At 39.3% G+C, this 23,046-nt stretch overlaps 1 protein-coding gene across 4 annotated transcripts in view; it reads right to left on the reverse strand.

The window, feature by feature from the left end:
- Nucleotides 1–23,046, reverse strand: part of PCSK7 (proprotein convertase subtilisin/kexin type 7) — a 258,498-nt gene that overhangs the window by 128,535 nt on the left and 106,917 nt on the right. The window lies entirely within an intron of this gene.

A 23,046-nucleotide genomic window follows, 5' to 3' on the forward strand; every position in this document is an offset into this window, starting at 1 on the left:
TGAGAGTTCTGCTGCATTTCTGTATGTGAAGGAGAGACAAGATCAGTGTAATAAAGCACTGCATAACATGAGAGTTCTGCTGCATTTCTGTATGTGAAGGAGAGACAAGATCAGTACAATATAGCGCTGCATGACATGAGAGTTCTGCTGCATTTCTGTATGTGAAGGAGAGACAAGATCAGTGCAATATAGCACTGCATGACATGAGAGTTCTGCTGCATTTCTGTATGTGAAGGAGAGACAAGATCAGTGTAATAAAGCACTGCATGACATGAGAGTTCTGCTGCATTTCTGTATGTGAAGGAGAGACAAGATCAGTGCAATATAGCACTGCATGACATGAGAGTTCTGCTGCATTTCTGTATGTGAAGGAGAGACAAGATCAGTACAATAAAGCACTGCATGATATGAGAGTTCTGCTGCATTTCTGTATGTGAAGGAGAGACAAGATCAGTGCAATAAAGCACTGCATTACATGAGAGTTCTGCTGCATTTCTGCATGTGAAGGAGAGATAAGATCAGTGCAATATAGCACTGCATGATATGAGAGTTCTGCTGCATTTCTGCATGTGAAGGAGAGACAAGATCAGTACAATATAGCACTGCATGACATGAGAGTTCTGCTGCATTTCTGCATGTGAAGGAGAGATAAGATCAGTGCAATATAGCACTGCATGATATGAGAGTTCTGCTGCATTTCTGTATGTGAAGGAGAGACAAGATCAGTGCAATAAAGCACTGCATTACATGAGAGTTCTGCTGCATTTCTGTATGTGAAGGAGAGACAAGATCGGTGTAATATAGCTCTGCATGACATGAGAGTTCTGCTGCATTTCTGTATATGAAGGAGAGACAAGATCAGTGCAATATAGTGCTGCATGACATGAGAGTTCTGCTGCATTTCTGTATGTGAAGGAGAGACAAGATCAGTGTAATAAAGCACTGCATGACATGAGAGTTCTGCTGCATTTCTGTATGTGAAGGAGAGACAAGATCGGTGTAATATAGCACTGCATGACATGAGAGTTCTGCTGCATTTCTGTATGTGACGGAGAGACAAGATCAGTGCAATAAAGCACTGCATGACATGAGAGTTCTGCTGCATTTCTGTATGTGAAGGAGAGACAAGATCAGTGCAATATAGTACTGCATGACATGAGAGTTCTGCTGCATTTCTGTATGTGAAGGAGAGACAAGATCAGTGCAATAAAGTACTGCATGACATGAGAGTTCTGCTGCATTTCTGTATGTGAAGGAGAGACAAGATCAGTGCAATATAGTACTGCATGACATGAGAGTTCTGCTGCATTTCTGTATGTGAAGGAGAGACAAGATCAGTGCAATAAAGCACTGCATTACATGAGAGTTCTGCTGCATTTCTGTATGTGAAGGAGAGACAAGATCAGTGTAATATAGCTCTGCATAACATGAGAGTTCTGCTGCATTTCTGCATGTGAAGGAGAGATAAGATCAGTGCAATATAGCACTGCATGACATGAGAGTTCTGCTGCATTTCTGTATGTGAAGGAGAGACACGATCAGTTTAATAAAGCACTGCATTACATGAGAGTTCTGCTGCATTTCTGTATGTGAAGGAGAGACAAGATCAGTGTAATAAAGCACTGCATTACATGAGAGTTCTGCTGCATTTCTGTATGTGAAGGAGAGACACGATCAGTGCAATAAAGCACTGCATTACATGAGAGTTCTGCTGCATTTCTGTATGTGAAGGAGAGACAAGATCAGTGTAATAAAGCACTGCATGACATGAGAGTTCTGCTGCATTTCTGCATGTGAAGGAGAGACAAGATCAGTGTAATATAGCTCTGCATAACATGAGAGTACTGCTGTATTTCTGTATGTGAAGGTGAGACAAGATCAGTGCAATATAGCACTGCATGACATGAGAGTTCTGTTGCATTTCTGTATGTGAAGGAGAGACAAGATCGGTGTAATATAGCACTGCATGACATGAGAGTTCTGCTGCATTTCTGTATGTGACGGAGAGACAAGATCAGTGCAATAAAGCACTGCATGACATGAGAGTTCTGCTGCATTTCTGTATGTGAAGGAGAAACACGATCAGTTTAATAAAGCACTGCATTACATGAGAGTTCTGCTGCATTTCTGTATGTGAAGGAGAGACAAGATCAGTGTAATAAAGCACTGCATTACATGAGAGTTCTGCTGCATTTCTGTATGTGAAGGAGAGACACGATCAGTGCAATAAAGCACTGCATTACATGAGAGTTCTGCTGCATTTCTGTATGTGAAGGAGAGACAAGATCAGTGTAATAAAGCACTGCATGACATGAGAGTTCTGCTGCATTTCTGCATGTGAAGGAGAGACAAGATCAGTGTAATATAGCTCTGCATAACATGAGAGTACTGCTGTATTTCTGTATGTGAAGGTGAGACAAGATCAGTGCAATATAGCACTGCATGACATGAGAGTTCTGTTGCATTTCTGTATGTGAAGGAGAGACAAGATCGGTGTAATATAGCACTGCATGACATGAGAGTTCTGCTGCATTTCTGTATGTGACGGAGAGACAAGATCAGTGCAATAAAGCACTGCATGACATGAGAGTTCTGCTGCATTTCTGTATGTGAAGGAGAGACACGATCAGTTTAATAAAGCACTGCATTACATGAGAGTTCTGCTGCATTTCTGTATGTGAAGGAGAGACAAGATCAGTGTAATAAAGCACTGCATTACATGAGAGTTCTGCTGCATTTCTGTATGTGAAGGAGAGACACGATCAGTGCAATAAAGCACTGCATTACATGAGAGTTCTGCTGCATTTCTGTATGTGAAGGAGAGACAAGATCAGTGTAATAAAGCACTGCATGACATGAGAGTTCTGCTGCATTTCTGCATGTGAAGGAGAGACAAGATCAGTGTAATATAGCTCTGCATAACATGAGAGTACTGCTGTATTTCTGTATGTGAAGGTGAGACAAGATCAGTGCAATATAGCACTGCATGACATGAGAGTTCTGTTGCATTTCTGTATGTGAAGGAGAGACAAGATCGGTGTAATATAGCACTGCATGACATGAGAGTTCTGCTGCATTTCTGTATGTGACGGAGAGACAAGATCAGTGCAATAAAGCACTGCATGACATGAGAGTTCTGCTGCATTTCTGTATGTGAAGGAGAGACAAGATCAGTGCAATATAGTACTGCATGACATGAGAGTTCTGCTGCATTTCTGTATGTGAAGGAGAGACAAGATCAGTGCAATAAAGCACTGCATGACATGAGAGTTCTGCTGCATTTCTGTATGTGAAGGAGAGACAAGATCAGTGCAATATAGTACTGCATGACATGAGAGTTCTGCTGCATTTCTGTATGTGAAGGAGAGACAAGATCAGTGCAATAAAGCACTGCATTACATGAGAGTTCTGCTGCATTTCTGTATGTGAAGGAGAGACAAGATCAGTGTAATATAGCTCTGCATAACATGAGAGTTCTGCTGCATTTCTGCATGTGAAGGAGAGATAAGATCAGTGCAATATAGCACTGCATGACATGAGAGTTCTGCTGCATTTCTGTATGTGAAGGAGAGACACGATCAGTTTAATAAAGCACTGCATTACATGAGAGTTCTGCTGCATTTCTGTATGTGAAGGAGAGACAAGATCAGTGTAATAAAGCACTGCATGACATGAGAGTTCTGCTGCATTTCTGCATGTGAAGGAGAGACAAGATCAGTGTAATATAGCTCTGCATAACATGAGAGTACTGCTGTATTTCTGTATGTGAAGGTGAGACAAGATCAGTGCAATATAGCACTGCATGACATGAGAGTTCTGTTGCATTTCTGTATGTGAAGGAGAGACAAGATCAGTGTAATAAAGCACTGCATGACATGAGAGTTCTGCTGCATTTCTGCATGTGAAGGAGAGACAAAATCAGTGTAATATAGGACTGCATGGCATGATAGTTATGCTGCATTTCTGTATGTGAAGGTGAGACAAGATCAGTGCAATATAGCACTGCATGACATGAGAGTTCTGCTGCATTTCTGTATGTGAAGGAGAGGCAAGATCAGTACAATATAGCACTGCATTAAAAATGAAAGTTCTGCTGCATTTCTATATGTGAAGGAGAGACAAGATCAGTACAGTATAGCACTGCATGACCAGAGATTGCTGCTGCATTTCTGTATGTGAAGGAGAGACAAGATCAGTGCAATATAGACTGCATGACATGACAGTTCTGATGCATTTACACTTTGTGCTTTGCATCCTACCTATATCAATTTACACTTCAGATAAAATTTTATTTCATTTAAACTTTGCACTTTCTATTTTATTTTCTGTATGGCCGTTTATTTAGTGATTTTACAAATTCTGATTATGGTTTCACAGTTTGTTAACTTTAACAAACTAGGCTCATACTTTGTATATTTATGTGTATCTTTTAGAAAAACTCATCTTCAGTTTCCCAGAAAGTGTCATTACTTCCTATGGACCAGATAATCAAACATTCTCTAGTTTGGAGAAAGAATATAGTGCTGACTTCACAGGAGCAGAACTCAATAAGAGATGACAGATGCCTTCTATAGAAAGTAATGAAGGTCTCTGGAAAATAAAATTTCACATGGGAGAGAGAAGGTAGCTGGAGAACCCCTGGGGCTGATATAGGCTCTGTTTGCACCAATTACAAATTAAACTGAAATGTTTTCACTACAATTTAAATTGCCTTTGTCTATATTTTAGTATATATTACTTTTCTATTAGTTAAAATAAGTGTATTATGAATTTGAGCAAACTTCACCTGCATACAGCTGTTGATACAATATTAGTGAGACCAGCTTGTTTAAAATGCTCAGCAAATTTCACACGACTTGTGAGAGAACTTCAGACATACCCTGGGACCTCCACTGTTCAACCCAGCAATCTGCCCTGTCCCTCCCACTTTCTGAGACTGTCAGTTTACAATAGATTAAATACAAAGTGCAATGTAATTTTATACAAAGCATGATCCTAATTTATTAAAGTAACACAGAAACTTTCAAAGCATAATCACAATGAGTAAAATTACTGTTAGATCAAAATGTAAATGTATTAAAATACAAATGAGAAAGTGCAAAGCTTAAATTCCATAATATTTAAAGGGCCCAATCTGAAATGTATAGTAATATAAAATACAAAGCACAAAGTATAAGTGTAACAAAACTCTCATATCATGCAGTGCTATATTGCACTTGGCTTGTCTCTGCTTCACATACATAAATGAGAAAGATCTCGCCATGCTGGAGAGTTCCACCATTTTTCTTTGGAACATCCAGTGAGTTCAGCCTTTGTGAAGTCTGAACTACAATTTCTCTCCAAGCTGGGTACTCTTTGAATATCAGGGCCTAAGAGTGAGACGAGGACTAAGATAAAGACTAATATAAAGAGTGAAATTAGGACTAAAATAAAGTCTAAGATAAAGAGTGAGATGAGGACTAAAATAAATAAGATAAAGACTAAAATAAAGAGTGAGATTGGGACTAAAATAAAGACTAAGAAAGAGTGAGATGAGGACTAAGATAAAGACTATTAATGAGATGAGGACTAAGATAAAAACTAAGATAAAGAGCGAGATAAGGACTAAGATAAAGAGTGAGAAGTGGACTAAAATAAAGACTATGAGTGAGATGTGGACTAAAAGACTAAGATTTATCAAATGTCGGACGGACATGATCCGCTTGATCCACTGTAATGGATCATGTCAGCCCGACAGCAATAAATGTCGACCGCATACGCTGTCGGCATTTATCATTGTACAAGCATTTCTGGTGAAATGTTGTGCAATGCCGCCCTCTGCACATTCGCGGTCAATCGGCCACTAGCAGGGGGTGTAAATCATCCCAATCATATCCGATCGGGATGATTGCAGTCCGCCACAAGTTACGACCGCTGCTTCTTAAGTTGCCAGAGAGTCTAAAGGCTCGCGCGGAAACAGCAGCATACGCTGCATAACAAATCTACCCCTAAGAGTGAGATGTGGACTTAAATAAAGACTTAGATAAAGAGTGAGATGAGGGCTAAGATAAAGAATAAGAAAGAGTGAGATGGGGACTAAAATAAAGACTAAGATAAAGAGTGAGATGCGGACTAAAATAAAGACTAAGATAAAGAGTGAGATGAGGACTAAAATAAAGACTAAGATAAAGAGTGAGATGAGGACTAAAATAAAGACTAAGATAAAGAGTGATATGAGGACTAAAATAAAGACTGCGATAAAGAGTGAGATGAGGACTAAAATAAGGACTAAGAGTGAGATGAGGACTAAAATAAAGACGAAGATAAAGAATGAGATAAGGACTAATATAAAGACTAAGAGTGAGATAATGACTAAAATAAGGACTAAGAGTGAGATGAGGACTAAAATAAAGACTAAGATAAAGAATGAGATGAGGACGAAGATAAAGACGAAGATAAAGAGTTTGATGAGGGCTAAGATAAAGACTAAGATACACAGGCCCATTTATCAAGCCCGTACGGCGTGAGATGAGGACTAAAATAAAGACTAAGATAAATAGTGAGATGAGGACTAAAATAAAGACCAAGAAAGAGTGAGATCGGAACTAAAATAAATACTAAGATAAAGAGTGAGATGAGGGCTAAGATAAAGACTAAGATAAAGAGTGAGATGGGGACTAAAATAAAGACTAAGATAAAGAGTGAGATGGGGACTAAAATAAAGACTAAGATAAAGAGTGAGATGAGGACTAAAACAAAGACAAAGATAAAGACTAAGAGTGAGATGGGAACTAAAATAAAGACTAAGATAAAGAGTGATATGAGGACTAAAATAAAGACAAAGATAAAGAGTGAGATGAGGTCTACAATAAAACTAAGAATGAGATGAGGACTAAGATAAAGACTAAGATAAATAGTGAGATGTGGACTAAAATAAAGACTATGAGTGAGATGTGGACTAAAAGACTAAGAGGTAGATTTATCAAATGTTGGACGGATGTGATCCGCTGTAGTGGATCATCTCCGCCCGACATCGATAAATGGCGACAGCATACACTGTCGGTATTTATCACTGCACAAGCATTTCTGGTGAAATGCCGCCCCCTGCACATCTGCGGCCAATGGGACGCTAGCAGGGGGTGTCAATCATCTTACCACCGCTGCTTGTTAAGTTTCTGGCGAGCCTAAAGGCTTGCACGGAAACAGCAGCATACGCTGCATGATAAATCTACCCCTAAGAGTGAGATGTGGACTAAAAGAAAGACTAAGAGAAATAGTGAGATGAGGACTAAAATAAGGACCAAGAGTGACATGAGGACTAAAATAAAGACTAAGAGTGAGATGAGGACTAAAAAAATAAATTTATGCTTATCTGATAAATTCTTTTCTTTCCTTGGCAAGAAGAGTCCACAAATCCATTCTAATTAGTAGTGGGAATTCAACTTCTGGACAGCAGGAGGAGGCAAAGACCACCCCAGCAGAGCTGTTAAGTGTCCCTCCGATTACCCATAATCCCCAGTCATTCGGCTGAGTAAAAAGGAAAAAGAATATGACACAAGGGTATAGAGGTGCCTGAGGTTTATATAAAAAAACAAAATTTATGCTTACATGATAAATGTATTTCTTTTTTGACACGATGAGTCCACGGATCATCTTAATTACTAATGGGATATTCACCTCCTGGTCAGCAAGAGGCGGCAAAAAGCACCACAGCAGAGCTGTTAAATAGGTCCTCCCTTCCCTCCCACTCCAGTCATTTGACCAAAGTTAGGAAGAGAAAGAAAAAGTCAAGGTGCAGAGGTGTCCGAAGTTTAAAATACCCAACAACCTGTCTTACAAGAACAGGGTGGGCCATGGACTCATCATGTCAAAAAATAAATAAATTTATCAGGTAAGCATGAATTTTGTTTTCTTTTTAATGACACGATGAGTCCATGGATCATCTTAATTACTAATGGGATCCAATACCAAAGCTAGAGTACACAGATGATACAGGAGGGACAAGACAGGGAACCTAAACGGAAGACAACACTGCTTGAGAACCTTTCTCCCAAAAAAACGGCCTCAGCTGAGGCAAGAGAGACAAATTTGAAAAAACTTTGAAAAAATGTGAAGAGGAAACCAAGTTGCAGCCTTGCAAATTTAAGCCACAGAAACATAATTTTTAAAGCCCAGGAGTAAGCAACAACCCTCATAGAATGAACCGCAACCCTCTTGTTAAGTTGTTGATCAGCAGTCTCATAAACAAACCGAAAGATACTCTTCAGCAAAAAAGAAAGAAGTAGCCGAAGCTTTCTGTGTCCTTACGTTTTCCTGAGAAATCATAAACAAAGAAGAAGATTGACAAAAGCCTTTAGTCGCCTGTAAAACCTTAACAAACGGACTACGACCCATTGTGCAGAAGACGTTCTTCAGATAAGGAGGACTAGGACACAACGAAGGAACAACAATCCCCTGAGTAAAGAAGCAACAAGAAATAAAACTCTCCAAGATAATAACTCAATATCAATGGAGTGCATAGGCTCAGAGCCCCTTGAAGAACTAAATTAAGACTCCATTGAGTAGTAACTGATGTGAACACAGGCCTGATCCTGACTAAGGTCTGACAAAAAGATTGTATATCTGGGGCCTCCGCCAGACGTTTGTGTAACTAAATAGATAAGGCCGAGATTGACCCATTAGGGAGCTCGTCTCTAAACCCTCTTGGAGAAAAGACAAAATTCTAGTAATCCTAACTACTCCAGGAATAGTCCTCGGATTCTAAAGATATATATACCACATCTTATGGTAATTTTTTTTTTAAAGATATTGGCTAACGATCCTGAATAATGGATTCTATAACCGTGGTCAGAAAACCTCTGCCTTGACAAGATTAAGCGGACAATCTCCAAGCAGACAACTTCATGTGTCCATGTGCAAACTTGTTTGATGTAACGAAATCTCCTGGCCTGGGATGACAACTAAATATGGTGCTAGAATGCACCATAAAAATTCTGAAGCTGGGGGCGTGTCCGAACAGCTATCCTGCATGGTCGCACTTTCCCTGAGCTCCTACTGAACACTCAGAATCCGCCGATTATAAGAGGGATCCCACAGAGCAAAAACATATTCATATAACTATTTGGCTGCACTGCCTAGCAGTACTTTAAATATTGAAAGATTGCACTGCATTTTTGAGGTTTGAGCCCGGCATCGGACAAGAGAGGCCTAGAGCGGCAGCTCATAAGTAGGCACCACCACCCCCCTCGAGCAATCGAGGGTCTTTGCCAGAACTGACCACACTAGCACATTCACAACTCTGCACAGATCTCCTAGATCTCCCTCCCTGACAAGAAAGGACATAACAACAAAAGAGAGAACAACAAATACACGAAAAGTTTCTAACGCACCACAACTAAAATGGCTGCCGCAAGTGAAGCTGATCACCACACCAGCTTAAACAACCACATGGCAAGGATAGAAGAGCTCTTCCAGCAACTCTTAAAAAGGGCCCCAATGGATTACCTGATGAAGCGCTGTGTTGTGGTGGGCTCAGCAACTGCAGTTCTACTTACAGCACCAGACTTGCAAACTCCCGCCGTTAGCATTCACCAAGGAGACTCTCAGCCTTTTAAAGACATCGCCTCGCTAACACCCAATCTTATGTATAGAGGAGAGCTCCCTGAGCCACTGCATAATTCCACGACTATAGAACGAGATGAGAACAATATACTCAGTACAACACTCAAAGTGAATCTGCCTGGCATATTGAACAAGATCCTGCACAGGGAAAAGCATTAGGCATTTGGCAAGACCTTACGGGAGTTTGTGGGGGGGCTCCTGGGAGGCCGCAAATATAACACAGTCATGCTTGCAAATTGACTCTGGGGGTTGATAACATGAAAGTAGACTGTCTTTCCGGTCACTGGCTTCCTAAAGTTGAAGTTTCGCCTTGTTCGTTAAAATTGTGTTTTACAACTTTAGGATTCATACTTAAAAGTTAATCTATATAATATATTTTACATATTTGTATTGTGCTGCTGGCACTGTATTAGATATCGTTGTGTTTTTTACATAAGTTATCTGTTATAACACGCTCTAAACACATGTATTAGAACTTGTCTGCAAAGTCGCCCCTGTCACAGCATTAAAGATCATTTAGTTCCTGGTAAGTTAAAATAATATGCCCTACTTTCTTGAACTAAATTTAAGAGCACTAGGCTTTATAGTAGCTGCTAACATTCTATTAAGGTTTACGCTGCCCTAAATTAATCTAAAAACTAGCTTGATAGACATATACTGGATTTATGTCCCCTTGTGCAGCACTACAGTCTAAGGATTATTTTTGAAGCAAAGAACATGGCAGCACTCCCAATATGTATAACATGAAGCCAGGGGTCTCTTACATTAAAAAAACTCATGACATAAAAGATTTGTGCATTAACCTCAGTGGGCCATTAACACCTTTTTTGAACAATACTGACAAATAACTTGCGGCTTGCGGCCGGAGCTGCGGGAGAAGAAAAAGAGATAATTCCTGAGGTTACTTGTTTACTTAAGATAAAACCCATTGGCACAATTATTTTTTCATATAGTCTTAAGTAGAACATTAAATAGTATGAGATTACACTTGTTCAGCCTCATTGTTCATGCTGCTATAAATCTATGCTATGCCCGACGTTTAAGGAGAGGAAAGCTCAAACATTTAATGGGGTTAAACACTCCCAGTACAAAATTTACAATATCGTTTATCATTACGTTCATAGACACTTTTACTTTATCCTATGTGATAGGGAAATCTTTTCACCATATTTGAATTATTTCTGTGCAGAATGTAATATATTGTTACTATATGTTAGTACTAAAAGTTTTGGATCTGTCTTAATTTGGAATATTCCATTTTTCATCATATCTTGTTTATATATCTTGACTCAACTCTTGAATATCCCAATATATTAGAGGAATATCAATAAAGGACCCATAAGTGGTCCAGAATGTTATTATTTGGGACAAAAATGAGGATAGTTGATACAGATTTCTGTGTAATTTCATGCAGCATTATTTGTACTTTATTTTCCTTTTATGTACACTATCTTTTATGTTATGTGCAAATCCTCAATAAAAATAATAATAATAAAAAAAAAAAAACATTCTGAAGCTGTGGCAACGAATGAAAGAGCCACAAACTAGAAGTATTTGTCCCGAAAGGCAAACCATAGGGACTTGTGATGATCGCATAGATGGGAACATACATATACCGTCCTTAAAACTTGTCAGAAACTGATTCTCCAGGATTAAAGGAAGGATGTCACAAAGAGATTCCACCTAGGACGATACTATTGTAGATTCAGGAAATCTAACATTGGTCTGAAGGTAATTTATAATTTATCTGTAATGGGAATCAAACCTGAATTGTCAAAGTCTTAAGCTGTTGCACTGACTATTATAGTAACACAGAGCATCCTTGAAATAAATCTCAGACCCTGTTCCTGAACCTGAGTTATCACTCCCAGGGGAGAGAAAACTCCTACCTCATGAAAGGAATCCATTCTCTCTGGTTCCAGATAAAATATATACATATATATATATATATATATATATATATATATATATTGGGTACTTGTGAAGCACGGCTAAACACACATAAGGGTCTAAAGGCGCTGCTCATCCTATCGACCTTACTGGGGATCAAACCAGCAACCCTTAGGTTGTTACAGAGCGCAACCACAGTGCCCTAGCATGCTGAGGTATCTGCCCTAAGCACTATCTGTCCAAATAGAACCAGACAACGCATGAACTAGTATGCTGTCGAAAAAGGTAGCAGTACCAACCTGGGATGTCATCTTGAACAAACCCACTACCCAAATATCTATAGGATCCTGAAAAAGAAAAGCTATCCTCTATAGGGATAGAAGTTTCCTTCCTTGAGAGGTCCTCTAATAAAAACCTTTCTGATAATATAGGAAATGTAAATAAAAGGGTTATACCCATTCACTCATTTCCTAGTACCACTTCTTGGTACCACATAAAATCAACAATGACCGCAATGTCGTTCCAGAGTAGCTTAAAAGCTCCTTAGTAATAACCGGAGAAGAGATAGTTCAAACTTGAAGATAGTACTTCAGTATCAGCGGGATGAATCATACCGTCAGAACTGAGATCTCACTCTCATATACTACCGAAGTATCCCCTTCCTCATGTAACTTGTAGGGAATCCCTGAGATAGTAATCTACTCACTGAACATTTTAGTTTTCCTCTTGTGTTCTCCCTGCAGCATGGGAAAAGCCAACAACACACCCGACAAACACAGAGGGAAACGATGTCTTGCAAGTTAACCCCAAAAGGAGTCATGAAGGAAGCGCAGGGCACTGGATGAATGGACGCTAAGGTTTTAGGACACTTGAGGAGAAAACTGCAGAAAATATGGAACATTGTCCGAATGTTTCTGAAACGTCTGAGGCAATGTTGGCTCTGAAAAAAAAGAATTAAAAAAACAAACAAAAAAAAACAACCTCTTAATACATGGGGAACATAAAATCCTTGGCCGTTCCACAGAAGTATCAAGACAACGTGTACATAACCACCTTATTCACTTTTTATTAGATAAAAATGAACATAATAACAAAAATTACTGTGCCTTTAAATGATAAAGAGAACGTCTTACCTTGTTCCCTTAACATTGGATAAATTAATCAACATGAGGAAAAAGCCACTTGGACCATCAGATTCCACCATCTGCTTATTAAAAAAGGGTGGTACTGTGTCTTTAAATTTTAAATACACTGCAAAATTTCCCCCAAAAAACGTTTCTTTAACGTATATTATAGAGAATCTTTTGATCCCAGCTAAACTTAGCGTAAAAATCCTTCTATTAACAGATTGAACACTAACAAATAGTATTCCTTCTGCCTACTGTAATCAGTACTTGTTACCGAGTGAAAAACCTCTCTGCTGCATAACAGCACAGCAGAGAAGGCATCCGGAACATTACAAATGTTTATTTAACACTGTGATTACTTATCACTCTGAGGAAGATTGTTTTACACTGATTAAGCCTCTCTGCTGTGTTAGACATAAGGCAACAGAGAAGGAGTCCGCCTAAATACATATGCTACGCTTAAATGGAAGCCTCTCTGCTAAATAAAAGCCATTCAACAGAGAAGGCATACGGACTACCCCTCATCCTCGAACTACCGCCGATACACAGGAAATGTTGAAAAGGGCGCGCAAACATGGCGCATATCTTAGCTCTGCCCATCGTGGGCGTATACAGCTAAACCTCCCGGCGGCAAATAGTAAGGATGGGGCCGACAGCAGACTAAATCACAACTTGACAATAAAGAAACAAAGCTCCCGGTTCCACTAAAGTAAAGGGAGCCAACGGGAGAAACAGTTGCACCAAAGCAGCATTGCCCTAGACATGTACCCTATCATGAGGGAATAGGCTAAACCTCCCAGACGGCTGCTATGGAAACTAAGCCTTTGGGAGTTGCAAAAGTGAGAAAAACAGAGCCACTTCTCATGTCCTCCAGTTCCTGCATAACATATCCCTAGGAAAATGTCCATTCCCTCCTAGGGATAATGTCATCTAGTGTCCTTAAAAATAAAGTGTATTAAGTGCCAAATTTTATGTGTATGTTCACCCAGGGGGGGCAGAAAATAAAATGTAGCACTTACCTGAGAACTCTGCCCGGCAATAAGGCAGCTCACCTGGCTTGTGAGGTCCTCTTCCTCACATTGGCCTGTGGAAAACAAAGGATCCGAGTATCTCTCTCTCAGACTCTTGCAAACAGGGCAGCATAAGTACGGGAGGCGCAGTGGGAATTATGTCCCACAAGTTCCCATTGCTTTAAAGCCACCAAAGCTCTACTGTAGAGACTGATATGGACTACGGCTACACCATAGAACAAAGCAGCACAATCTTGCACTACTTTAAAAATAACAAACTCTTGATTGAAGAATCTAATCTAACACCTTACTTTGCCACTTCCTATCACTAACGTAGGCAAAGAGAATGACTGGGGTGGGAGGGAAGGGAGGAGCTATTTAACAGCTCTGCTGTGGTGCTCTTTGCCACATCCAGCTGACCAGGAGGTGAATATCCCATTAGTAATTAAGATGATCCGTGGACTCATCGTGTCATTAAAAAGAAAAAGCCGTCTTATATATATTTTTGTTTATTCTCCCCCCCCCTTTTTTTTTTTTCTTCTTCTCCTCCCCAGTTTAGTCGTGTTGTAGATATATTATCCACCATGCCACTTGCTACTGCCCCATTCCTTTGGCTAAAGGAAGGGGAATCCATTAAAGGGGACAATACTCTACTAAGGACTATAGTACTTTTTTCTTCTTTTTTTCTGCTTTTCCCCGCTTTTTGTTTTGAGACAGAATTCACTCTGAAAAACAATAAGACAAAGGACAGCAGACAAGATTTTATTTTCTTTGTAGAGGCTGGGTCTATAAATATGGCTCTTTTTTCTTTTTCTTTTGGTTAACTTATATTTAGTCCTCTTTTTCTTATTAAAAATTACAGGATTTCTAGCATAGATATTTCTCTGTATAGATGTTGCTGTCAAATGCTATTGCTAAATTGAGAAATGTATAAAAATTATAGGATTTTTAGCATAGATATTTCTCTGTATAGGTGTCATTGTTTAAATTCTATTACTAAAATGAGAAATGCTCTAATATCTCTGTTAAATATGATTCTTATTTGGATGTATCTCTTTTTTCTTTATTATCTGTATGCTGCTTGATCCTTTTTGCCTTAATAAAAAATAATAAAAAAAAAAAAAAAAAGAAAGAAAAAGCTGTCAACTCTAATTAAGGGCAGGTCGTGGACTCTACATGCCAAGGAAATACAATAATTTATCAGGTAAGCATAAATTATGTTTTCTTTCCCATTGTCATGGAGAGTCCACAAATCCATTCTAATTACTAATGGGAACCAATAACCAAGCTAGAGGACACAGAATGGAAAGGAGGGAGAACAAGACAGGTGGTCCTAAACAGAAGGTACCACCGCTTGAAGAACCTTTCTCCCAAAGGAAGCCTCAGCCGAGGCAAAACTATCAATATTTGTAGAATTTGGAAAAGGTATGCAATGAGGACCAAGTGGCCAGCTAGCAGATTTGCTCCACAGAAGCTTCATTTTTGCCCTAGACAGCCCTAGTGGAATGAGACGTAATTCTCTGAGGAGGCTGTTGTCCAGCTGTCTCATAAGCTAACCGGATAACACTTCTCAACCAGAGAGAAAAAATAGTAGAAGTGGCCTTCTTACCCTTACGCTTACCAGCAAAAACAACGAACAGGGCAGTAGATTGCCGAAAATCTTTGGTTGTTTGCAGATAAAATTTTAAAGCCTGCACAACATCCAGGTTGTGCAACAGACATTCCTTCTGAGAACAAGGGTTAGGACAAAAGGAAGGAAGAACAATTTCTTGATTGATGTTGCGATCCGATACTACTTTGGAAAGAAATCCCAACTTAGTACGAAGGACCGCCTTATCCGCATGAAAGATAAGGTAAGGGGAATCACACTGCAGACCCGAAAGTTCGAAAACTCTGCAAGCAGATGAAATAGCAAGGAAAAACAAAACTTTCCATGAAAACAACTTAATATCAACCAAATGTATAGGCTCAAACGGAGCCTGCTGCAAAACTTTAAGAACAAGGTTAAGGCTCCAAGGAGGAGCAACAGGTTTAAACACAGGCCTGATTCTGACCAAAGACTGAACAAAAGATTGAACATCTGGAAGATCTGCCAGGCATTTGTGCAAAAGAATAGACAGTGCAAAAGGACAGTGCAGAAATCTGACCTTCAGAGTGCTGACTGATAAACCCTTCTCCAGGGCATCCTGAAGAAAAGACAAAATTCGGGGAACCCTCACCCTGCTCCAAGAGAAGCCCTTCGATTCACACCAATAAATGTATTCACGCCATACCTTATGATAAATCTTGTGAGTAACAGGCTTATGAGCCTGCAGCATGGTATCAATGACCTTCTCAGAAAAACCATGTCTATCCAAGACTAGATGTTCAATCTCCAAGCAGTCAGTTTCAGAGAATCTAGATTTGGGTGGAGGAAGGGACCCTGAAGTAGAAGGTTCTTCTTTAAAGGCAACCTCCAATCGGGAAGAGATGACATCTTTACCAGATCCTGCTTTATACAAGCAATGACTTGAGGAAGGAAAGCAAACGGAGGGAACAGATATGCAAGACTGAAGTTCCAAGGCACCGCCAGAGCGTAGATCAAATCGGCTTGCGGACCTCTTGATCTTGAACTGTACCTTGGAAGCTTGGCGTTTAGATGCGATGCCATCAGATCCAACTCCGGAATCCCCCACCTGAGGGTTATCATTGTGAAAACTTCCGGGTGGAGAGTCCACTCTCCACGATGAAAGGTCTGCCTGCTCAGAAAATCTGCTTCCCAGTTGTCCACCCCTGGGATGTGGATGGCAGATAGGAGACAATCGTGAGACTCCGCCAACTGGAAAATGCGATTCACCTCCTATATAGCTAACAAACTCAAAGTTCCTCCCTGATGGCTGATGTATGCCACTGAGGTGATATCCGATTGGAGTCTGATAAACCGGACCAAAGCTAGCTGAGGCTAGGCTGTTAAAGCATTGAAAATTGCTCTCAACTGAAGAATGTTTATGGGAATAGAAGACTCCTCTTGAGTCCAAAGACCCTGAGCCTTTAAAGTACCCCAAACTGCTCCCCAGCCCAACAGGCTGGCATCTGTGGTCACAATCACCCAGGATGGTCTCAGGAGCATGAACCCTGAGACAGAGGGTCCTGCGAAATCCATCAAGATATTGAATCTCTTGTTAGGCGATCCAGAGTTATCTTCTGCGAGAGATCAGAGTAGTCTCCGTTTCATTGTCTGAGCATGCATAACTGTAGAGGTCTAAGATGGAACCAAGCAACCCATTAGAACAATTACTTCTATACACTGAGCCACTGATGGACGGATAGAGGACTGAAGTCAAGAAGTTTGGATTTCCTGACCTCCGTCAGAAAAATCTTCATGGACAGAGAGTCTATAATCGTTCCCAAAAAACACACCCTGGTGTCTGGCACCAGGGAACTCTTCTCCAGATTCACTTTCTACCCGTGGGAACATAGAATAGACAACAACATCTCTGTATGAGATCTTGCAAACTGAAAAGACGGTGCCTGAACCAAGATGTTGTCCAGGTATGGCGCAACCGCTATTCCTTGAGATCTGACCACCTTTGTAAAGATTTGAGGAGCCGTAGCAAGGCCAAAGGGAATTGCCACAAACTGGAAGTGTTTGTCTAGAAAGGCAAACCGCAGGAATTGGAGATGTTCCCTGTGAATAGAAACATGAAGATATGTGTCCTTCAGGTCTATGGTAGTCACTGACCATCCTGAACCAAGGGTATAATGGAACGAATAATCTCCATTTTGAAGGACGGAACCTTGAGAAACTTGTTGAGACACTTGAGGTCCAATATGGGTCTGAAAGTTCCCTCTTTCTTTGGAACCACAAAAAGGTTTGAATAGAATCCTTGACCCTGTTCCGCCAACTGAAACAATCACTCCCAGTGAAGATGGGTCCTTTACGCAGTTTAAGAAGGCCTCTCTCTTCACCTGGTTTGCAGATAACCTTGACAGGATAAATCTGCCCCTGGGGACTTATCCTGTCCTGTATCCTGTAAGACTTGAATCCTATCCTGTATCCCTGGGATACTACTTCCACAGCAAAAGGATCTGGGACATCGTGGATCCAAGCCTGTTGAAAGAAGGAAAACCTGCCCCATTCCTGATCCATGATTGGATCGGGGGCGGCCCCCTCATGCTGACTTAGATTCAGAGGAAATAAAAACCAACAAAAGGATATAAACTTGAGTCAGTGTTTAAATCTTCAATATAGTTTCAAATCATATGTGAAAGTCCAACTTTTGACTCTTTGTGTATTCCAATGAACCTTAAAGAGAAAGCTTGTATAGTGTAATACTTTCAGACCCAGTTGGTAAAAATAAGTGAAAGATCCGTACTCACACTTTAGAGAGCTACTTAAGCTCATGTATATATCAGTCCTGATTCACAACGCTGTCAGGATCAGCGAACCAAGCAGCTGGAGATCTGATGTATATCTATATTTAAGAAATCTGAAGAGAGGTAGAATAGTGTGATACCCTAACCAAACAATATAGTGAATTGTGATAAAGATATATACTCACACTATTTAGAGCTGACATTCAGCTCAGATTGAATCACAATCTCGGTATAAGCCACTGAGTCAGCTATGCAGCAACACTTGGTAAAATAGCAAATATTTAATAAAAACTATACATAAAATATATAAAATATACCAGCCAGTGTGAAGTCACTCAGGGATATAGTATGTACATACTCTTAAATACAAAAGTATCAAATGTCTGGAAGCAGGATGGCTTTGGATTGAAACTCTCGGTAAGCCGTGTATCGAAAGAGTCAAGATGATACAATGTAACTCCCTTTTCCTGTGACGTCAGTGACAAACAAAACCTGACGTACATTTTGCCACGCCCATGTAGCTTTTTCAAGGGTAAGATCCAAGAATTCCTGTGCGGTCCTTGTTATACCTTTAAATTCTAAAGTCCTAAATTTTAAGGTGGAATTCCATCAAAGAAATTTAAAAACAGTTTTTACATCTGAGAACATACACATCAAGGAAAATTCATACAATTAGATTCATGACATATATATATATATATATGTGTGTGTGTGTGTGATTATCTCCACCATATGAAATATACCTCCTTAAATTTGAGTTCAAATATCGGAAATCTAGAGGTCAATACAATGTAGAAATTTTAGATTAAATATTATAATATGAAGGCCTCTGCTTGGAAGAGGAAGACTTTTGTCCCTTGAAGTTACAAAAGAAACAGAAGTTAGAAATCTGTCGACCCTTAGGTATTCCCTTCTAGTCTTGAGGAAGGAAAGAGTCCTTTTCCCCTGTAATCTTGGAAATGATCTCGGCCAGACCATGTCCAAATAAGGTATTGCCCTTAAAGGGTAAGGTCAAAAGCTTGGATTTGGATGTGACATCTGCCGACCAAGACTTTAGCCACAGAGCTCTGCGAGCTAGAACCGCAAGGCTAGAAATGTTGGCTCCCAGCCTAACCACTTGCATGCTGGCATCACAGATAAAATAATTAGCCAGCTCTAGAGCCTTGGTCCTATCTTGGATCTTCTCTATAGTAGTTTCCTCTGAAATTAGATCAGACAAGGAGTACCCGCAACCGTAGTAATGCTTGCCACTGGTTGCCATTGTAAACCCTGATGAACGTACATAGTACATAGCCATAGCCACTATGTAAATAATGATGCCAGAAACTGGTTACATAGTAACATAGTAGATAAGGTTGAAAAAAGACTGAAGTCCATTGAGTTCAACCTATACAAATCTAAAATACTTACAAAAAGCTCCAGTTAAGCTTAAATAACTCCACTAAAAGGTGACCCATTTAATACTAGCAATCATATCCATGAATTTTGTTTATATACATAAATGTATCCAGACTATTAGCATTCACTACCTCCTTTGGTAACGAGTTCCACAATTTTATTGCTCTTACAGTGAAAGAACGTTTCTGCTGCAGGAGATTAAATCTCCTTTCCTCCAACCTTAAATTGTGACCTCTTGTCAGAAACAATTTTCTTGGAATAAACAGGCCTTCTGCCATCTCTGAATATGGGCCTTGAATATATTTATATAAAGTAATCCTGTCACCTCTCAAGCGCCTTTTTTCTAAAGAAAACAGACCCAGTTTGGCTAGCCTCTCCTCATAGGTTAATTTCTCCAATTCCCTTATTAGCTTTGTGGCCCTTCTCTGAACTTTTTCTAGTTTTGCAATATCTTTTTTTTGCGATCGGTCCCCAGAACTGCACTCCATACTCAAGGTGAGGTCTTACCAGGGCTTTATATAGTGACATAATTATGCTTTCCTCCCTTGAATCAATGCCTCTTTTAATACATGCTAGTATCTTATTAACCTTTGAAGCTGCTGCCCTGCATTGTGCACCCATCTTTAGCTTGTTATCTATTACTACCCCCAAATCCCTTTCCTCCTGTGTTTGGCTAAGTCTTGTTCCATTTAAAAATACGTTGCCTGCTTATTTGTACTTCCAAAATGTAGAACCTTGCATTTTTCCGTATTAAATCTCATTTTCCAATCACTTACTCATACTTCAAATTTTTGCAGATCCCTTTGTAATGAAAGTTCATCCTGCTCTAACCTAATGATCATACTTAACTTAGTATCATCTGCAAACATAGAGATGTCGCTATTTAATCCTTGCTTCAAGTCATTTATAAAAATATTAAAAAGAACAGGGCCCAGTACTGATCCCTGGGGGACTCCACTGATTACCTTTGTCCAATCTGAGTATGATCCATTTACTACTATTCGTTGTTCCCTATCTTTTATCTAGTTATTTATCCATGAGCTAACATTTTCAGCTATTCCCAGTCCCTTAATTTTGTGCATTAATCTCTCATGTGGCACTGTATCAAATGCCATTGCAAAATTTAAGTATATCACATCAACTGATTCCCCTTTAGCTATATTTTGACTTACTTCCTCGTAGAAACTAATTAGATTAGTTTGACATGATCTATTTCTCCTAAAACCATGCCGATTAGAACTCATAATCTTGTTTACACGAAAATGCTCATCAATATAATTCCTTATAACCCCTTCAAATATCTTCCCCACTATTGATGTCAGACTAATAGGTCTATAGCTTCCTGGATCATCCCTGCTTCCCTTTTTGAAGAGTGGCACCACATCAGCTTTACGCCAATCCTGGGGTACCATGCCTGAGGATAATGAGTCTTAAAAAAATTAAGAGTAGAGGTTTGTCTATAACAGTGCTAAGTTCCCTTAACACCCTTGGGTGTATTCCATCTGGGCCTGGAGTTTTATTTACCTTAATATTATCCAGTTTTTTCCTGATATCCTCTAAACACAACCCAGTTAATGGTATGGACTGGCATGTTCTATTTTGTTCCAAAGTATCATCCAATGGTTCCTCTCTTGTGTATACTGAAGAAAAAAACTGGTTTAGTACCTCAGCCTTCTCCCTTTCATTATTTATGCTACCCTCCACGCATTTTAATATACCTATATTATCCTTCTTAGATTTTTTGCTATTTATGTACTTAAAGAACCTTTTAGGATTAGACTTAGAATCCTTTGCAATTCATTTTTCATTTTCAATTTTGGCTAATTTGATTGCTTTTTTGCATGCATTGTTACATTCCTTATAAATATTGCATGTTGAGTCTGTACTATTTTCTTTGAATAATTTAAATGCCCTATGTTTTTTCTTAATTTCTCTTAACACATTTTTATTTATCCACAACGGCTTTGATTTTTTATTTTTATAACCATATGGTTATTGTTGATATGTATATTTATTTAACAAAGTTTTAAATATTATCCATTTATCCTCTGTATTTTTATTAGAGAATACATTATCCCAACTTATATTTAATGATTTCCTTAAATCGTTGAATTTTGCTTTTTTGAAGTTAAACCTTTAAGACACTGCATATGAAAAGAGATTTCAAATGTGACCATGTTATGATCACTGTTACCCAAATGTTCTTTGACTTCTATGTTTGATATTATATCTGTATTGTTTGATAGCACTAAATCCAATATAGCTTTACTCCTAGTTGGCTCCTCTATTATTTGTGACAAGAAGTTATCCCTGAGAACATTTAAAAATCTATCCCCCTTAGCTGAATTACTAGTTTCATTGGCCCAGTTTATATCAGGGTAGTTAAAATCTCCCATAATTACAGCACTGTTATTAGCAGCCTTACCTATTTGTATTAGTAGTTGGGTTTCCTCCAGGTCACTAATGTTAGGGGGCTTGTAGCATGTTCCTAGTAATATCCTATTAGGATTTTTCCCCCCACTCTTTATTTCAACCCACAGGGTCTCTACATTGTCACTTGTATCATAAATATCTTCCCTTATTGTAGGTTTAAGGTTATGTTTAATATACATGCAGACTCCTCCACCCCTTTTATTATTCCTGTCCCTCCTAAATAAAGTATAGCCCTCTTAGTTAACTTCCCAGTCATGTTAATCATCCCACCAAGTTTTAGTTATACTGATAACATCATAGTCCTCTTCAGCAACTAAGAGCATCAGCTCCCCCATTTTACCTGTCATGCTTCTTGCATTTGTTGTCATACATTTAATTTTCATGTGCTTTCTGCTGCTACTTGGTGTGTTTTCCTCTATACTTTCTAATGTGACATTTCTTAAGTCATCCCTTCCTTGAGATATTAAGGGAGTGACATATTCACAGACTGATTTCTCTGTTCTATTGTGTTCTAACTGACCTTCCCCCCCTTTGCCTAGTTTAAAAGATTCTCTAAATGTGCTACCATCCTTTTCCCCAACACACCAACACCCATGTCATTCAGGTGCAATCCTTACTGTACAAATTGTACCCTAATGAAAAATCAGCCCAGTGCTCTAAAAAGTCAAACCCCTCATTTTTACACCATGTTTTTAACCATGAATTAACAGACCTTGGCTCCTCCTGCCTTACTGAGTAAGCACACGGCACTGGTAATAACTCAGAAAATATTACATCTTTCTTAAATAGGCTTCCAGATTTTTATCCATAGGGTCCTTGAAAGAAGCACCATCCTAGAGAGGGATAGTAGTTATTTTGGCTAGAATGGATATAGCACTCTCTACCTTAGGTACAGTGCTCCACGAGTCACAAACAGAAACAGCAAACATTTTCTTGAAAACAGGGGACAGGGAAAAGGGAATCCCCAGCATTTCCCATTTCTGAGCTATAATGTACGACACTATCTGTAACTGGAAATACCTCTACAGTTGAAGGTTTGACATCAAACACTCTGTTAAGCTTATTAGACTTCTTTGGAGTCTCTCAGCGACAGTGGAGTCAGACTCCTCCAAGGTAGCAATCGGAGGTGTTCAAGCTTGAATTTGAAATTAACCTCTTCTAGGTCTGCAGTACTAGCCACCGCAGTCTCAGAGTCAGAGATCTCACCCTCAGAAGCCACTGAGGAATGATCT

Source organism: Bombina bombina, chromosome 8 (assembly GCF_027579735.1).
Source record: "Bombina bombina isolate aBomBom1 chromosome 8, aBomBom1.pri, whole genome shotgun sequence".
Classification (NCBI taxonomy): Eukaryota; Metazoa; Chordata; class Amphibia; order Anura; family Bombinatoridae; genus Bombina; species Bombina bombina.